Source organism: Neoarius graeffei, chromosome 17, assembly GCF_027579695.1.
Source record: "Neoarius graeffei isolate fNeoGra1 chromosome 17, fNeoGra1.pri, whole genome shotgun sequence".
In the NCBI taxonomy this organism is placed as follows: domain Eukaryota; kingdom Metazoa; phylum Chordata; class Actinopteri; order Siluriformes; family Ariidae; genus Neoarius; species Neoarius graeffei.
Window position 1 is genome coordinate 48,679,135 of NC_083585.1, and position 19,829 is coordinate 48,698,963.

At 43.7% G+C, this 19,829-nt stretch overlaps 1 pseudogene; it reads right to left on the reverse strand.

The window, feature by feature from the left end:
• Positions 1–8,058: 8,058 nt before the first annotated feature.
• Positions 8,059–19,829, reverse strand: part of LOC132901168 (general transcription factor II-I repeat domain-containing protein 2B-like) — a 45,534-nt pseudogene continuing 33,763 nt past the window's right edge.

Consider the following 19,829-nt stretch of genomic DNA (forward strand, 5'->3'; position numbering starts at 1 on the left):
AGGAGTAAAACAAACAGTTCTGAAGCTGAGAAAAGAATTAAATTCATAATGATGATGCATAATCCATCAACATATTTACCTGTTGATCTCAAACCCAAAGGTCTTCAGTATATACCACAAGCAAAAGAATTGGCCTTGCCATTCATGCAATCAAATTGAGACCAGGATTTCCAACCAATTACTATGCGTAGCCCAAAAATCAAATAAAGTATACCCATGTAAAATAATGTAATGCAATGTGAGTTAATTCAAAGTAACTGATTTGCCTTTGTCCAAAGTAATATAATATAATATAATATAATATAATATAATATAATATAATATAATATAATATAATATAATATAATATAATAGATGAGATGAGATGAGATGAGATGAGATGAGATGAGATGAGATGAGATGAGATAATAAGCGGCAAAGTTTGTTTGTTTGTCTTGAGCTAACTTCGCCATTTCTCGACGGATTTTCACCAAATTTGGCAAGTAGGTCAGGGGATGACCCAGAATTTTGCAGGTATAAATAAAATTCATGTATGGGCCCCAGGGAGGTCCCTGGGGGGCACAGCATCCACCCACCCCCTCCCTCAATGCCTTTCATGTTACATTTATCAACACAAACTCTTGACAGATCTTCACTAAACTTGGCTTGTAGGTACAGGAGATAGCCACAATTTGGCAGAACTCAGAAATTCCATATTTGGTCCCCAGGGAGTCCCTGGTGAGCCCTTGGGTGGTAGATGTTTGGATATTTGTTTGACTTGGGTTAACATCACCATTTCTTGATGGATCTTCAACAAATTTGATATGGAAGTCTGGGGCAACCCAGAATTTTGCAAAACCTGGGCAATGCCGGGTAACCTGCTAATATAATATAATATAATATAATATAATATAATATAATATAATATAATATAATATAATATAATATGCCCTGTGATGACCTGGCGACTTGTCCAGGGTGTACCCCGCCTTTCGCCCGTAGTCAGCTGGGATAGGCTCCAGCTTGCCTGCGACCCTGTAGAAGGATAAAGCGGCTAGAGATAATGAGATAATATAATATAATATAATATAATATAATATAATATAATATAATATAATATAATATAATATAATATAATATAATATGCCCTGTGATGACCTGGCGACTTGTCCAGGGTGTACCCCGCCTTTTGCCCGTAGTCAGCTGGAATAGGCTCCAGCTCGCGTGCGACCCTGTAGAACAGGATAAAGCGGCTAGAGATAATGAGATGAGATGAGATAATATAATAGAGTTTAGGGTGGCATGGTGGTGTCCTGGTTAGCATTGTTGCCTCACAGGAAGAAGGTTCTGGGTTCAAGCCCAGTGGCTGACGGGGGCCTTTCTGTGTGGAGTTTGCATGTTCTCCCCATGTCTGCGTGGGTTTCCTCTGGGTGCTCTGGTTTCCCCCACAGTCCAAAGACATGCAGGTTAGGTTAATTGGTAGCTCTAAATTGACCGTAGGTGTGAATGTGAGTGTGAATGGTTGTTTGTCTCTGTGTGTCAGCCCTGCGATGACCTGGCAAGTTGTCCAGGGTGTACCCCGCCTCTCACCCATAGTCAGCTGGGATAGGCTCCAGATTGCCCACGACCCTGTAGAGGATAAGTGGCTATAGATAATCGATGGATGGATGGATGGATGGATGGATGGGATAATTGGGTTTAAAGGGAAGATTTGATTTCCTACAAAACCTGGTTCAGGCATTTACAGTGCCAGTCAAAAGTTTGGACACACATACTCATTACATACACAGACTGTCATGCTCTGCCCTGGACTTCCACTCTGGAGATTACTTATCTCCCAGGTCAGTGCCAATCTGGATCCAGGATGGGAATTCCATCTAGCCTGCATTTCAGTTCCTGGTTCTCTCTGCTGTGTATAAATAAGCCTTTCTCAGACCCTGACTTTGCCAGAACATCTCGTTTTGTTATTCTACCCATTTCTGTGCCTTTATTGTGTTTCATGGTTTTTGATCAAGCTATTTTACTAGTCCATGGTTTTTGCACTAAGGTTTTTTTTCTAGTTCATGGTTTTTGCACTTAGGGTTTTTCTTGTTTTTTTTTTTTTTTTTGCTCTAGCATTTTTGTCCTTGTCTGTCTCGTGTTTTTGTCAAGTTTTTGTTTCTTTTTACCTGGACTATTTTTGCCATTTGTTTTTGTCCCATTTTTTGCCATGCCCTTTTCCCTGGATTAAAGCACCTTATTTATTGGATTACTGTCCGTGTTCTGCTTGTGGAGCCTTATCTCACCACACCTCCACCACCCCTAACAGTAAGTTCTGGCCAACATGGATCCAGCAGAACTCACCCGTCTGAGAACAGCCATCCAGCAGCAAGGGACTCTTCTTGGGACCCATCAACAAGACCTCCAGAAGATCACCCAGAACTTCACCACCTTGTCCAACTCACTCAATCTCCTCACCACACAGATGCAGCGCTGCCTACCCCTGCCCAGCCATCTCCTACTTCAGCTCCTCTCTGCGAACCGAGACTTCCAGCGCCTCAGACCTATGATGGAGAACCAGGTACTTGTAGATCATTTCTGTCTCAATGCTCTTTGAGCCTAGAGCTGCAACCTCTGGCCTTCCCCACAGAACACTCCCAGGTAGCATATACAATCACGCTTCTCACCAGCAAGGCCAGAGAGTGGGGAACAGCGGTCTGGGATGCCAGTGCACCCTTTTGTTCCTGTTTCAAGGATTTCTCCGAGGAGATGAGGCAAACTTTCGACTGCTCTCTGTCAGGCCAGGAGGTGGCTAGAGAGCTCATGGAGCTGTGGCAGGGGTCCCGGTCTACGTCGGACTATGCCATCAAGTTCTGGATGTTGGCAGCATCGTGTGGTTGGAACGAGAGCATCCAGGTTGACGCGTTCCTGCATGGCTTGTCCGATGTCATTAAGGATGAACTGGTATCGCGGGAACTGCCATCAGACCTTTCCAGTCTCATGGACCTTGCCAACCATATCAATGCCCGGTTCCAGCAATGGAGGAGAGAGAAGACCCACCCCAGCTTCACCTCCTCTCCACCTCCCTCCTTGTCTGTCAGACCCATGCAGGTAGACCGGGTACAGGTGTCAGCGGAGGAACGACAGTGCCAGTGGAGCACAGGGGCCTATTTCTACTGTGATCAGCGAGGACACATCTGCCGAGCCTGCCCGCTAAAGGGAACGAGACCACCAGTGAATCGAGGGGCCCTGTTGGGCAACACTCGGAACCAGCCCCCCCGCTGATTGACTGTTACTCCCTGTCATCATCATCCACAACAACCACCATCACCATCTCCAGGCCCTCGTTGACTCAGGGGCAGACAGGAACCTGATCTGCTCTGCCACCGCCAAGTGTCTGGGAATTCCGCTACTCGCCCTCGACGTCTCTCTCACAGTCCTGACACTCAATGGCACCAGCTTGACCACCATCACCCACCTTACTGCCCCGCTCACCCTGAGGATTTCCAGCAACCACTCTGAAACCATCCAACTCCACGTCATGAACAACCCCCATGTACCCATCATCCTAGGATTACCCTGGTTAACGCAGCACAACCCTCACCTAAACTGGGCTGATAATACCATCCTAGGCTGGAGCCATTCCTGCCTAGCTTCCTGCCTGAACTCCACCCTGCCTCCTGCCAAACCACCACAGCCTTCAGCCAGCAAGTTTCCTGACCTCTCTCACCTGCCTCTGGAACACCTGGACATAAGACTTGTTTTCAGCAAGACCCAAGCAGTGTCCCTCCCTCCTCACAGACCCTATGACTGTGGAATTGACCTCCTTCCCAGGACGGTGCCACCCAAAGGGTGACTCTACTCTCTTTCTCCTGTTGAAAGGCAAGCCATGGAGAAGTAGATCTCTGAGTCTCTGGCAGCTGGGATCATCCGCCCTTCCTTCTCAGCAGGGGTGGGATTGTTCTTCATGGAAAAGAAGGACAAGTTGCTCCGCCCCTGCATTGACTATCAAGGTCTCAACACCATCACAGTCATCAAGGTCTCAACACCATCACAGTCAAGAACCGCTACCCCCTACCATTCATGACTATGGCCTTTGATCTACTCCAGGGAGCCAAGCTATTCACCAAGTTGGACTTGTGCAATGCCTACCATCTCATCAGGATCAGGGAGGGGGACAAGTGGAAGACGGCCTTTAACACCACCACTGGCCACTATGAGTACCTCGTTGTCCCTTTTGGCCTGACCAACATGCCCGCAGTCTTCCAGGCACTTGTCAACAATGTCCTAAGGGACTTCCTTAACATCTTCATTTTCGTGTACCTGGATGACATCCTGATCTTCTCTCGCTCCCTGGAGGAACATCGGGGCCACGTCCGGCAGGTCCTCCAGCACCTGCTAGAAAACAAGCTGTTTGTCAAAGCAGAAAAGAGGGAATTCCACCAGAGCTCTGTCTCATTTTTGGGGTTCATCATCTCCCTGGCTAGGATCCAGATGGACCCCCTCAAGCTTGAGGCAGTCGGAGACTGGCCTACGCCATCCTTGCGATGAGAGTGTCAGTGTTTCCTGGGATTTGCTAATTTCTACAGGCGCTTCATCCACGACTCCACCCCTGCTTCTTCTTCTCTCGCTGGCTGTCCCCTGCTGAACATAATTATGACATCAGTGACAGAGAGTTGTTGGCCATCAAGCTAGCCTTGGAGGAGTGGAGGCACTGGCTCAAGGGGTCGGATATCCCCTTCCTAGTCTGGACCGACCATAAAAACCTAGAGTACCTCAAGTCTGCCAAATGTCTCAATTCCTTTCAAGCCCGTTGTTCTCTCTTCTTCTCCCGGTTCAACTTCACGATCCCCTACCACCCAGGCTCCAAGAACGGCAAACCCGATGCCCTGTCCAGGGTGTTCTCCTCCCACCAAGAGGAGTCCAAGCCACCCGAGACCATCCTTCCTCCACGCTGCCTGGTGGGAGCCACCATTCTAGAGGTTGAGATGCTCATGCAGAATGCCCTGGAGCAGGACTCTAGTGAAGGTAACTCAAGCAACATACCACCTAACCATCTCTTTGTTCCCTGTTCTGTGCGAACCCAGGTGCTGCAGTGGGGTCATGGCTCCAAGTTGGCTTGTCACCCGGGAGCTGTTTGAACCCTGGTGCTCATCCAACAGCACTTCTGGTGGCCATCCATCAAGGAAGATGTCCAGGAGTTTGTGGCAGCCTGTGACACATGTGCCCGGAACAAGACAGCCAATCGACCCCCTGCCGGCTTGCTAAGACCCCTCCCAATTCCTCATCAACCCTGGTCTCACATCACCCTGGACTTCATCACAGGACTCCCCAACTCAGGTGGCAATACATGCATCCTCACTGTCATTGACTGTTTTTCCAAGACCGTCCATTTCATTCCTCTGCCCAAGCTCCCCTCAGCCAAAGAGACTGCAGAACTACTTATCCACCACGTTTTCCACCTACATGGTCTGCCTACTGACATAGTTCCTGACCGGGGCTCTCAGTTCACTGCACAGTTCTGGAGATCCTTCTGCAAACTCATCGGGGCCACCTGTAGTCTCTTCTCAGGCTTCCACCTACAGACCAATGGCCAGGCAGAACAGGCGAACCAGGCTTTGGAGGTTGCACTCAGGTGCATGGCATCCAGGGATGCAAGTTCTTGGAGCAAGTACCTACCTTGGATCGAATACACACATAACACTCTCATTTCCTCTGCCACAGGTCTCTCTTCATTCCAGTGCTCACTAGGGTACCAATCACCACTGTTCCCCAGCCAGGAGGAGGAGGTTGCCATACCCTCAGCCCAGATCTTCATATGCCACTACAGGAGGACATGGGCAATGGCCCAGAGAAGACTCATTCGCTCTGCCCTAGCATACAAGAAGCAGGCCAACAAACACCGCTCTAAGGCACCCACCTACTGCATGGGGCAACGAGTCATGCTCTCCACACGCCACCTGCCACTCAATCAATCCATGTTCCGTCAGATTGGCTTTACCACTCACCATGCGACGTGTTCACCCCACTTTAAATTCGAGGTGGTCCAGAGGGTAGGGGCACAGATGATGATGGCAGATGACCTCTCATGCCATGGGGGGGATCAGCTGCAGGCTGGACAGCTCCCTGCCCTGAGTTGGGTGGTGGAGGTATGTGGCAGTAAGGGTGTGATCCAGCAAGGAGTCAGGGTGAACCAGCAGGTAATGTGTGATGTGGTACACCTGTGTCTAATTACTGGCTGTCTATTAACGTGTGTCTCTGTGTGTCTTGCAGATAGCCAGTAATGAGAGAGAGAGAGAGCTGTGTTCCCCAATGTGTGTGGTGTCTGTGTCTTAGCAAATGCACAGAAAACTGAAAAAAAATAATCATACCTTTTTCTGAAACCTGCTCCCAGTTCCTCTGTATTGCAAATGCCAGAGAGGCGTCACATATTTGATTGTGTCTTTTCATAGCAGCTTTTTGTCAAACTAGAGCTTATTCATACTGCTTCACAGAGGCTCCTTGGCTGGACACGGTTTCCAGAATGCATTCAGCATGATAATTCTGCCTGATCAACCTCTGCTGGGCCCATGCACCTGGGTCAGTCCTGCTGTTATGATCTCATCATGAATGAAGTCTCAGGTCTGCTTCCAAGAACAGAGTTTACCCACAATGTTTCAGGGCTGATGAGAAAAGTTTAGACCTCAGTGTAGATGGCAGGAAATAATGGAAGATTGGGGGGGGGAGAGGTGGGCAGGCAGATAAAGGTCTCCAGAGAACAAAGGGAAAAGCAAAACAACCAAAGAAAGATCCAAGTAACAAGTCTGTAGCACAGGGGTGGGCAACAGTTTTAGTCTGGGGGCCACATTCTCTTTGGCAAAGTAAGCAGAGGGCCTCATTGGACGATTGCTAATAAAACATAGTTACACGATTAAATGGTACAAATTAATTTGATGCAAATTATATATTGGGATACTTTACAGTTGCCTCAACTTTGCCAGCCTATTTCAAGGCCTGACACTTATTTTTGCTAGGCCTATCTGACACTGGCTACTCTAAGGTTACAATAACTGGATTTACATTCAAGGACTCATTTACTACACTATCATGCATCTTGTTCAACTGTCATTCATACCAACTGTAGCTCAATAGATAACTATTAACAAAACTTTAAATGTGTGCAGGTTACATCAACATACAGACACCAGGCAGACTGGCATGGAATTATCAAATTTAATTTAGGTTACCAGAGGGAGACCTTCATCACTGAATGACAAATACATGCTTATCCAGCTGATTTCTGTCATTATTCATTTTGTTTTTGTCATTTGTTTTTGTCATTTCTTTCACATATTTTAATATTTTTATGAAATGGAACACAAATGAAGTGCAGCTCAACTTCATTACACTTAGCTTGACAGATGTAAAAGGGCAACATGGAATATGCTACCGTACATCTAAAAAATTTGGAACTTTGATTTAGCTGTCTCATCACCATCTACGTGGGACAAAAATGCCAACATACAACTGAACAATGATGAGAAAATAACATCCTCAATTCAGGTGAACTGATCTGTGTAGATAGGCTACTTTAGAACACAGTATTATGGCCTATACAACTATGAGACGAAAAGCTTTTCATCAGTGTTATATAACTTAATGTGAACAATTAAGGCGGTCCAATCTCTTTACCAGATCATCGAAGTCTGGTGTCATGTTGGATGTTGAGATGCGCAAAACGGACGACAGGTGTCCGTCCGTTAGCCGTGATCTGTAATGGGACTTGTTATAGTTCATCACAGAGAAAGTCTGTTCGCATACATACGTGGAGCCAAATAAAACTAGCATCCTTTGTGCATGCTTCCACATGTTAGAAAACTGGCCCTCGTTCAAAGCACCATAGAACTTGTCCAATGATGACAAAGTGATTTTCTCTTTGAGAGTGGGATCGCACTGCAAGTCAATTAACTCAAGCTGAGCTTCCGGAGGTGCTTGGTCGCTGTCAAAGGTAAAGGGGGAGGATACCAGCTCCATCTCTTTTTCAATCTTGCCGAAGTCAGAAAAACGCCTGTTGAATTCAGTGTGCAGATCCTCGAGTGTAGTGGTGTATTTGACAGTGAGTCAAGATGGCACATCCTTCATTGTGGCGAGAGTTGGAAAATGTGTAAAGCTCTTGTTTGACATTTGTCGGGAAAACAGGGTCAGTTTTGCTGTGAATGCTCGCACGTAGGAATACAGTTCGTGCACAAATACATCCTTCCCCTGCAGCTTCAGATTGAGGTCATTCAAATGGCCCATTAAATCCACAGTGAAGGCAAAGTCAAGCATCCAATCAGGATCTTTAAGTTCTGGAAAGTCACTAGCCTTCCCGACATTCTCGAGAAACAACCCTATCTCACCTCTCAGGTCCCACACACTTTGCTCAGGCTCAGCCAGTGAACGTTCGAGTGGTATGGCACATTGGTGTGTTCTGTCTCACACTCCTCCAACAACTGAATAAACTGGTGGTGGTTAAGCGCCCAGGCCCTGATGAAATTGACAAGTTTAGTCACAGTTTTGGTGATGTGGTCAAGCTTTAACACCGATTTAGACAAGACCTCCTGATGAATGATGCAGTGCAAGAAAATCAGAGTTGAGTTGGGGTCATCCTCTCTCACCCTGTCCTGTATCCTACGCAATAGTCCAGAATTCTTGCCGGTGAGGTTTGGCTAGCCATCAGTAGTCACGTTCAGTAACTTTGTCCACGGCAGGTTTAATCTCTGCATACATCCTGACACTGTGTCGTAGAGGTCTGAACCTCTTGTCGTGCCTTTTATTGATTCCATCGCAAGAAACTCCTCCACTATTTCAAATGTGTCAGTAATTCCTCGGATGAATATAAGCAGCTGGGCAGTGTCTTTGATGTCAGTGCTTTCATCCAGCGCTATTGAAAAGTAAGTGAAATCGGAGGCCCTTTTTAACAATGCAGGATCGTAACAAAATATTTTGGTTTCCATTCTTTGTTAAATATTCGACATTCAGCGTCAACTTTTCTCTTTTTTGCTCCACTCATCTTGAGAAATTGTTTAGCAGCTGCATGGCCGTTTAGAGTTTGTGGCATTGAGGAGTGAAGAAGAGAATGAACCAAATTGTAATTTCACACAGCGACATCTGTTGGATTGGTTTTAATAGCGGGATTGGTTCGGATAAAGAGGGTTTTTTTTTTCCTTCCAAATTCCGAGGGCATCACGGGGGCCGGATTGAAGCACTATGGGGGCCGGATCCTGCCCGTGGGCCATATGATGGCCATGTGTGCTGTAGCATGAAATAATAAAAGGAACCATGTGAACATCCAGACGTATCCAGGCAAATGTATATTGCACACAAAAGGCAAGTAACTGCCAAAAATTTATCGAAAGACGAGGATACCAAAGATTTAGCAAGAAACACAAAACAGCATTTAAAAACAGAACACAGGTAAATACTATTATTAATGAACAAATATGAAGATAATTAACAGAAAAGGGTATAAGAAAAACAACCACAACACTGTAAAATATCCTCACCTATTGACCAAAACAAAGAAATCAAGACTGAGCATGATATGATTTGATTTATTGTATATAAGCTATTAATTTCATGTATCTATCTGGTGATGACTGTCATTCAAGCTCCAGGTCTAAAAGTTCCTATTATTCAAACTGTGATGATCTCATCTCATCTCATTATCTCTAGCCGCTTTATCCTGTTCTACAGGGTTGCAGGCAAGCTGGAGCCTATCCCAGCTGCTGCTGCTGCTGCTGATGATGATGATGATGATGATTATTATTATTATTATTATTATTATTTTCTTTTTATTTAGTCTCTGGTTAACCAGGGGTTCAATATTTCTATTGTTATACGTAGCTGAGAAGATTCTGAGTGTCTGATTTTGGTCCAGTATGTCCGGGTAAAATTCTGGATTCAAATTTCATGTTCAATTATAGATTGAGCTCAGACCAATGATCTGTATACATTATGTATCCACAGCAAATTCAGCAAAAATAAATAAATAAATAAAGCTTGTGTTGACATGGAATTAGAGTAGGTTACTGTGGGGGGAAAAACAAGTTTTACTGTTGTTTATTTTATTGTTCAGTTGTCTTTTTTTTAACTAACTAACTAACTAACTAACTAACTAACTAACTGTAGCAATTCGTAGGGGTGGAGCACAGAAAAGACAGCAGGCCAGAATTAAGTTCCACAAGAACCTCTTTATTTTATGTCTTTTCAGACTTTAGATAATCTATCTATCCACACATGCACACACACACCAGTTGTCTGGTTGGGGAGCAAGACTCCTTCCTCTGCTCTCTCTCTCCTTATAGGGCGCGGTCACTGGGGAAGACACACAAACACAGATTAACCAACATCAGGTGCAGTGATTCTGCCACTTACCTTCCCTGACTCCGCCCTCCGGTCACAGACTGACGCTTGACCACGCCCCCACTGACACACTAACTAAGTAAATAACCAAATAAATTAAAATAAGTAAATAAATAAATAAATGAAAAGTCGTGCAGAGCACGATCCTTGCGAAAATAACAAAGAAACGGACGTTATGGCCGATTAGGTGTTTTTACAAGATTTGACCTTGGTGACCTTGACCTTTGACCCTGACCCACCAAAAACTAATCATGTCTTTATGTGACCCTAGTGAGTTGTCCTGTGCATTTTGGCGAAGATTGGTCAAGAAATGACAATGCTAGAGCACAAACAAACAAACAAACAAACAAACAAACAAACAAACAAACAAACAGACAAATGGACAGATCAACATACTTGCAAAAAGCTCTGATTTTTGCAAGTAATGATTATAATGGGAATTCGATGGAATATGATGTGATTTTTTTTGTGACATCATTATCAAGGTCACTCAAGATTTTATTTTATTGATCAAAAGGGCTTTTCATGCAAAACCTCCAAAAAATTCATCAAATTCTGAGTTCAACGTTGAGTTATAGGTACTTGAAATGTTAGCATTAAAAACTGGTACTTTGACCTTGACCTTTGACCCCAGATTTTGCATATGACCTTACAATTAGGACCAGAATGCTAATTCATGGTCAGAGTATCGATATCAAATCGATAAACATGTTTTTGAAGTCAAGGTCTAATTTGTCAAAAATCTTGTGAAATTTAACCTCATTTTTCAACCTCAAGATGATGGCAAAGGTAAAACATAAATGGTGGACTCGAAAGGGATTTAAAAATGCTTTCCAATGCCACCAGTCCCATCTCAATACGAATGCTGGTTCTGAAGTTATGGCAGATTAGGTGTTTTTACAAGATTTGACCTTGGTGACCTTACCCTTTGACCTTGACCCACCAAAAAGTAATGATGTCTTTGTGTGACCCTAGTGAGTTGTACTGTGCATTTTGGTGAAGATTGGTAAAGAATTGATGATGCTAGAGCACCAACAAACAAACAAACGGACAGATCAACATACTTGCAAAAATCTCCGATTTTCGCATGTACTAAGTCTCATCTCATCATCTCTAGCCGCTTTATCCTTCTACAGGGTCGCAGGCAAGCTGGAGCCTATCCCAGCTGACTACGGGCAAAAGGCAGGGTACACCCTGGACAAGTCGCCAGGTCATCACAGGGCTGACACATAAACACAGACAACCATTCACACCCACAACCACGGTCAATCCAGAGTCACCAGTTAACCTAACCTGCATGTCTTGGACTGTGGGGGAAACCAGAGCACCCGGAGGAAACCCACGCGGAGAACATGCAAACTCCACACAGAAAGGCCCTCGCCGGCCCCGGGGCTCAAACCCAGGATCTTCTTGCTGTGAGGCGACAGCGCTAACCACTACACCACCGTGCCGCCGCATGTACTAAGTAAATACCTTATTAAATTTACATGTTAAACCCATGTGGGGGGCGGCACAGTGGTGTAGTGGTTAGCGCTGTCGCCTCACAGCAAGAAGGTCCAGGTTCGAGCCCCGTGGCCGGCGAGGGCCCTTCTGTGCAGAGTTTGTATGTTCTCCCCGTGTCCGCGCGGGTTTCCTCCAGGTGCTCCAGTTTCCCCCACAGTCCAAAGACATGCAGGTTAGGTTAACTGGTGACTCTAAATTGACCGTAGGTGTGAATGGGAGTGTGAATGGTTGTCTGTGTCTCTGTGTCAGCCCTGTGATAACCTGGCGACTTGTCCAGGGTGTACCCTGCCCTTCGCCCGTAGTCAGCTAGGATAGGCTCCAGCTTGCCTGCAACCCTGTAGAACAGGATAAAGTGGCTAGACATAATGAGATGAGATGAGATGAGATGAGATGAGATGAGATGAGATGAGATGAGAAACCCATGTGGACCCAGTCAATGCGGTAAAAGCAACACCAAATTAAATAAGAGTTAATTTTAGTTTCAACCACTAGAGGGTGGAGATGAGTTATGTGACTTATGTTCCCCTTCTTTCTTTCTTTCTTTCTTTCTTTCTTTCTTTCTTTTACTTTTTGTTAATTTATGCAATTTTTTTAAACCCGTGGATTGAATACAGTTCAATACTATACTGCAGGTTTATTTTGTTTATACTGAAACAAACAGTGGTGGCTCAGTGCTTCCAAGGCTCTGTGCTGCTGATCAGAAGACCAGGGAGTAAAAGCCCCAGCACTGCCAAGCTGTCATTGTTAAGCCCTTGAGCAAGGCCCTTAATCCTATCTCTCCAGGGGTACTGTATCATGGTTTACCCTGTGCTCTGACCCCAGCTTTTTAGGAAGAAATATATGCTTGTATCCATGAAAAAGGAATATAATTGTCTTGCAATGTATATGGTATGTGACAAATAAAATCCCCTTCTTCTTCTTCTTCTTCTTCTTCTTCGAAGCAGCATGTGTTGCCTTATCTTGTTAACACCACTTGTAGTGTATTAATGTTGAAGGTCAATAATGTTATATTCGATAAAAGGAGCCTCAGTGTCAAGTGTTACCCTTTCCATTTTTATTCAGTGGTTACTACTGATGACTTAGTGACTGACTGTATAACAGGAATGTCTGACTAACTGGCTGATTACATCTTTCTGGGCAAAAACTTCACACTGCTTTATATTAACATTGGTACAAAGATAAAATGGACAGCATAACTAAAGCTTTTTTGATAGTAAAACACTTCACAACTTCCACAATAAAATTATCATATTTAAAAGTAGTAGGCTAGGTAAAAAGAAATAAATTAATAAAATGCTTATGAAAACTGCAAATCATTAAAGCCTTGAGGGTCTACTTTCATTTGAGCCATTAACCACTACTGTGGAGTCTGACATCACAAATAAATGTTGAACATGTGTACCCCAAAACAGGCAGAAATTCCATTTTTGGTCTCTGGTAAAAAAGAGTTAAATTAATAGTATTAACTTGTGTTTAATTTTGTTTGAAGAAGAAAATCACCAGAATGTTCTGGGCCCCTGCCCTCGATGACTGGAGTTGGCCGCTGTTGATTAAAGCCGTCATAAATCTTACCTTCTCACCCAACTCCTGATAGGCCTATCACCTGTCAGCAGATAAGCTTTTTCCATTTATCCCGATCTTTAAATAATTCAGCTTCCATTACAGAGTCCAAAGATGTTAATCTTGCTGTGAGTGACTCAATGTCTTGGATCCATCTCTTTCTTGGTCATCCTATGAGTCTTTTAGTCATAGGTTTTTCCATTTCCGGTTGAAAGTGTGCTGTGCACATTATGGCTGCCACTTCTCACTAGAGCTTTTTATTTAATTTTATTTTCCATTTTGTTTTTCTTTTTTGTGTCTGTGTAGTTTGATGTGTGTTTGTTTGGGGTTTTTTGAGTGTTTGGGGTGTAGCTCTGGATCCAGTTTTGGGCGTTAGTTCCTTCCAGGCCTTGGTTTGCCGTGGGTGATGCCTGTGCTCCTTGCTATGGACTGCAGTGATCTCATTGCTCTTTTAACATAGTGGTTGTCCAGTGCTCTGTGTAGCGGTGCTTTTGTGCTTGGCGTGGCAGCTGTGGCAGCTGTGTGGGCGGTGTGGGACATACCAGCACTCTGCGTGGCGGAGCTTCTGTACTCACTTTGTGGATCTATGGCATGGTGTTCCAAGCGATGTTGCCCAGTGGCATCGCAGCAGCTGTGCAGGTGGTGTGGGACTTATCTTTGTGTGCCTTTTGGTGGGACTGTGGCGGCTACACCATTGGAATGGCATTCTGGCCTTCTTTTGATGGACTATTTTCTTTTTTTTCCCCTAATTGTAAAGTGACTTTGGGTGTGAGAAAGGTACTATATAAATTCAACTGATTATTATTATTACTATTTTAGGTTTCCAGATGAACCATTTCTTTGGTATTCGTTGGTCCTCCATTCTCATCATATAACCAAACCACCTAAGTTGGGCACACTCCACAAAAGTGAGGACACTCTCCACATCCAGTTCTTGTCTAATTTTTTCATTCCTGATTTTGTCAAGTTTGGTGACATCCTTGATCATTCTAAGATCAAAATCAAGCAAGAATATCAAAGTCAATACAATACATTTTAAAGGTGTATAAACTATATAGTGGCACAAATGTCTAAAGTTGCTTTCAGTCAAGGTCACCACTTCCTCAAACAAGGTTCAGTTATTTAATATTGTACATAAATGCATGATTTAAATACATAAATGAATACATGTATAGATTGCATAATTTCGAGTGAACACGTGGGGGAAATCCCTGTGACTCAAACTAACTAACCCCATCAGTGAGAGGTGGAGCAGAACCCTTGGGACCAAGATGTACTTATTGAGCAGGTATGCTGTAACATTTCTAAGGAATAAGAAACTTAAGGCTGCACACATACACATGTGTACACACACACACACACACACACACATATGGATTGTGATACTCAACAACAAGACATAATCAAGAATATTTGCATTTTATGCAATTGCTATTATTTTCCATTTAGCACTCTGGGTTAGTTTAGCGGGCTGTGTGTCATATAGAGGCGTGCATGACTGGATAGCATTAGTCAGTTCATAAGTTTTTCATCCCACCCACGATCTGTGGGGTACATCTCATCTCATCTCATCTCATTATCTCTAGCCGCTTTATCCTTCTACAGGGTCGCAGGCAAGCTGGAGCCTATCCCAGCTGACTACGGGCGAAAGGCGGGGTACACCCTGGACAAGTCGCCAGGTCATCACAGGGCTGACACATAGACACAGACAACCATTCACACTCACATTCACACCTACGGTCAATTTAGAGTCACCAGTTAACCTAACCTGCATGTCTTTGGACTGTGGGGGAAACCGGAGCACCCGGAGGAAACCCACGCGGACACGGGGAGAACATGCAAACTCCACACAGAAAGGCCCTCGCCGGCCCCGGGGCTCGAACCCAGGACCTTCTTGCTGTGAGGCGACAGCGCTAACCACTACACCACCGTGCCGCCCCTGGGGTACATCTTGACCTTGCAAATTATATTCATCTTTCCAATGACAGGTGGTCATGAGATTACAACCCCAAATCAAAAAAAGTTGGGACGGAATGGAAAACACAAATCAAAAAAGAAAGCAGTGGTTACTAAATTTACTCTGACTTGTATTTCACTGCAGACAGTATGAACCCAGGATGTTTCATGCTTTATATGTTCAACTTAATTTCATTTGTAAATATATTTCAGGCCTACAACTCATTCCAAAAAAAGTTGGGATGGGGGGGCAATGTATCAGGCTAGTAATAAGGCAAAACCATTAAATAATGATGTGATTTGAAAAAGGTGATATCAACAGGTGATTGTAATCATGATTTGGTTCAAAATCAGTATACAGGAAAGGATCCACCTTTGAGGAACAAAGATGGGCTGAGGATTTCCAGTTTGTCAACAAAGGCAAGATAAAAAGTATTGAAATGTTTAAAAATCTTATGTTCGACAAAGAAGGATATGAAGGGATTTGGATATTTCACTCTCTATGGTGCATAATATCATTTAAACAATTCAAGGAACCTGGATCAATTTTGTTGCAAAAAGAGCAAGGGCGCAAGCCAAAACTGAACACCCATGATCTCCGATCGCTCAGATGGCACTGTTTCAAGAACCGTCATTTAACTACAGCTGATATAACCACATGGGCTCAGGATTACTTCAGCAAACCTTTGTCAAGCTCTACAATACAGTTGCATCCACAAATGGCAGTTAAAACTTCACTGTGCAAAAAGGAAGCCTGAGGTTTACTGTGTCCAGAAGTGCTGTTGACTTCTCTGGGCTCGGAGGCAGCTTGGATGGACCATCACACAGTGGAAATTTATCTGACCACAATAGAGATCAGTATTCAAGGTTTTTTTTGGAAGAAATCAACACCATGTGCTCTATACCAAAGATGAAAAGGACCATCCAAACTGTTACCAGCAACAAGTCCAAAAGCCAAGGTTTGTCATATGGCCCTTTTCCACTACCCTTTTTCAGCTCACTTCAGCTCGCTTCAGCTCACTTCAGCCCAACATGGCTCGCGTTTCAACTACCTCAGAACAGCACGACTCAGCTCGCTTCAGCCCTGCTTAGCACCCAAAACTCGCACAGTTTTGGAGTGGGGCTGAAGCGAGCCAAACCGAGCTGAGTGAGGCTGGGGGTGTGAGCAGACACTCCCCTGTGCACTGATTGGTGAGGAGGAGTGTCCTCACATGCCCACACACGCCCCGCGAGCACGCTGGGATCTGTAAACACCGCAAACCCGGAAGAATAATAATTACGAATTACGAGAATTTCTGAAGCCTTATGCGCCTCGCCTCATCTATACGCTCTTGCCAGTATCTGTTGGCATTGTCGGTGACAACAAGCCACAGAACCAAGACCAGCAACACTAACGACTCCATGTCCTCCATGTTTATTGTTTACTATCCGGGTCGTGAGACTACCGCTTAAAAGATCACTGATGTCACTGTTTGTGCCACTTAACGACATCACGTGACGTCCACCCACTTTCGCTAACTCCACCCAATGTGTCCACCCACTTCCAGCCAGCACGGTTCAGCGCGGTTGTAGTCGAAATGCAACTCCAATAGCCCCGCTCAGCTCGACTCAGCCCAACTCAGCACGGCACGGCTCAGCCCGACTCAGCCACGTTTGTAGTGGAAAAGCGGCAATAGTATAGGGTTGTGTAAGTCCCCTTGGAAAAGACAACTTACACTTCTGTGATGGCAGCAATAATGCAGAAAAGTAAAGTGAGATTTTGGAGTAGCATATGTTCTCTTCAAGATGCCATCTTTTCTAGGGATATTTCAACAAGACAAAGCAAAACCACATTCTGCACACATTACAAAGGCATGGCTGTGGAAGAAGAGGGTCCCTATCCCCTCTGTCCCCAATGGAGAATGTGTGCAAATTTTGAAACAAAAAATATGACAACCTGTTTGCAGGAAGAATGGGACAACGTAAAACCTGTAATCCTTCATCACTTAGTGTCTTCAGTCCCTAATTAAGTGATGTGAGAAAGAATGGCAACATTACAAATGCCGCTTTTCCACTACAAACGCGGCTGAGTCGGGCTGAGCCGTGCCGTGCTGAGTCGAGCTGAGTGAGGCTGCTGGAGTTGCATTTCGACTACAACCGCGCTGAACCGTGCTGGCTGGAAGTGGGTGGACACATTGGGTGGAGTTAGCGAAAGTGGGTGGACGTCACGTGATGTTGTTAAGCAGCGCAAACAGTGACATCAGTGAGCTTTTAAGCGGTAGTCTCACGACCCAACAACGCGGACAGATACTGGCAAGAGCGTATAGATGAGGCGAGGCGCATAAGGCTTCAGAAATTCTCGTAATTCGTAATTCTTCTCCTTCCGGGTTTGCGGTGTTTACAGATCCCAGCGCGCTCGCGGGGCGTGTGTGGGCATGTGAGGACACTCCTCCTCACCAATTAGTGCACAGGGGAGTGTCTGCTCACGCCCCCAACCTCACTCGGCTCGCTTTGGTTCGCTTCAGCCCCACTCCAAAACCGTGCGAGTTTTAGGGGCTAAGCAGGGCTGAAACGAGCTGAGTCGTGCTGGTTTTTGGTAGTCGAAACGCGAGCTGTGTCGGGCTGAAGTGAGCTGAAGCGAGCTGAAGTGAGCTGAAAAAGGGTAGTGGAAAAGGGCCAATAGTGGTAAATGCTTTACTGTCCCAACAGTTTTTGAAATGTGTTGCAAGAATCAGAATTAAAATAAGTGTTTATTTTGAGAAAAACAAACAAACAAAAACAATACAATTCATTAGCTGAAACATCAAATAATCTACTGTTGCATTGTTTTGAGTGCAATACAGGTCAAACATTCTTTACAAATCATTGTTTCCAAATTTAATTTCAATTTCAAAATACTGCCCCAACTTTTTCTAATTTGCAGTTGTAAATGTGAGGCGAAAATCAAATATTTATCAATAGCTGAACATTAGAGCAATTAGATTTCAACGATGAAGTACAGTAATAAGCATGATATGGGGCAAACTATAACACACACACACACACACAGTCTAAAACAGATAGGCGGTTGCATTTGAGTTTTATTTTTCATGCCATATTTATCCAAAAACAAACAGAAAACTTAGTCAAAGAGAGTGTATGGTAGAATCTATCTATCTATCTATCTATCTATCTATCTATCTATCTATCTATCTATCTATCTATCTATCTATTTTTTAATGACTCTACCATACACTTTGACTGTTCTTAACCTAACAAATAATTAATGCTGTATTTGTCCCTGTTAAGGCACAAAAAATAAATAAATAAATAAATAAATAAATAAATAAAATTAAAAAATTAAAAAATTCTGGTCTTTAACTGAGTCCCTTCTTATCACACCCTCTCTCTATCAAATGTAGGCCCGTTCATGATAAAATAATCTACCAAGTCATCATAATAATCTCTGTTTTGTTTCACTTGGTTTTATCGATGCATGCATGACTTATCATGTCTCCAAGACTCATAACGATAGAACTAATCTTCACTATGTATCATAAAAACACTGACCTCAAACTACATGAAGTGGCAATTATATGAATCACCATGCAAATGCAACTGCAGTGTAGTCATAACTGGAAGTGTAGTGCAAGAAGTAGAAGTTGCCTAAATAAAATGCACAAACTAAAAAGATGTTGAAATGAAACATACCATTTTAGCAATCTATTCACACACCTCACACAGCTTGTAAGGAGCTATGCAAAGGGATCTCCAGTGATGGATATGGGAGTTTTCATATAATATTGCATTAATAACAATACCACAGAATGTGGGAAATAACAGATAGTGACTTATTTTTTACTTCAGTCTTGCAGGTCAAAGTTTACTATACAATCTACAAAACTACATAGAAGTTGTAATATTTCTTGAAGATGTGTAAACGTGTAATATTAACACATTATTTGCTGTCCTTGGCTACATACAGATGTTAAAAAATACGTCTAAACCCCCCTCCCCCCACACACAAAGTGCTAGACACAAAATTAGTTAATGACAATAATACACTGTTTATGAATTCAACATATTTTTTCTCAACACATTTATTATCATGACGTACAGTGGTGCTTGGAAGTTTGTGAACCCTTTAGAATTTTCTATATTTCTGCATAAATATGACCTAAAACATCATCAGATTTTCACACAAGTCCTAAAAGTAGATAAAGAGAACCCAGTTAAACAAATGAGACAAAAATATTATACTTGGTCATTTATTTATTGAGGAAAATTATCCAATATTACATATCTGTGAGTGGCAAAAGTATGTGAACCTCTAGGATTAGCAGTTAATCTGAAGGTGAAATTAGAGTCAGGTGTTTTCAATCAAAGGGATGACAATCAGGTGTGAGTGGGCACCCTGTTTTATTTAAAGAACAGGGATCTATCAAAGTCCGATCTTCACAGCACATGTTTGTGGAAGTGTATCATGGCACGAACAAAGGAGATTTCTGAGG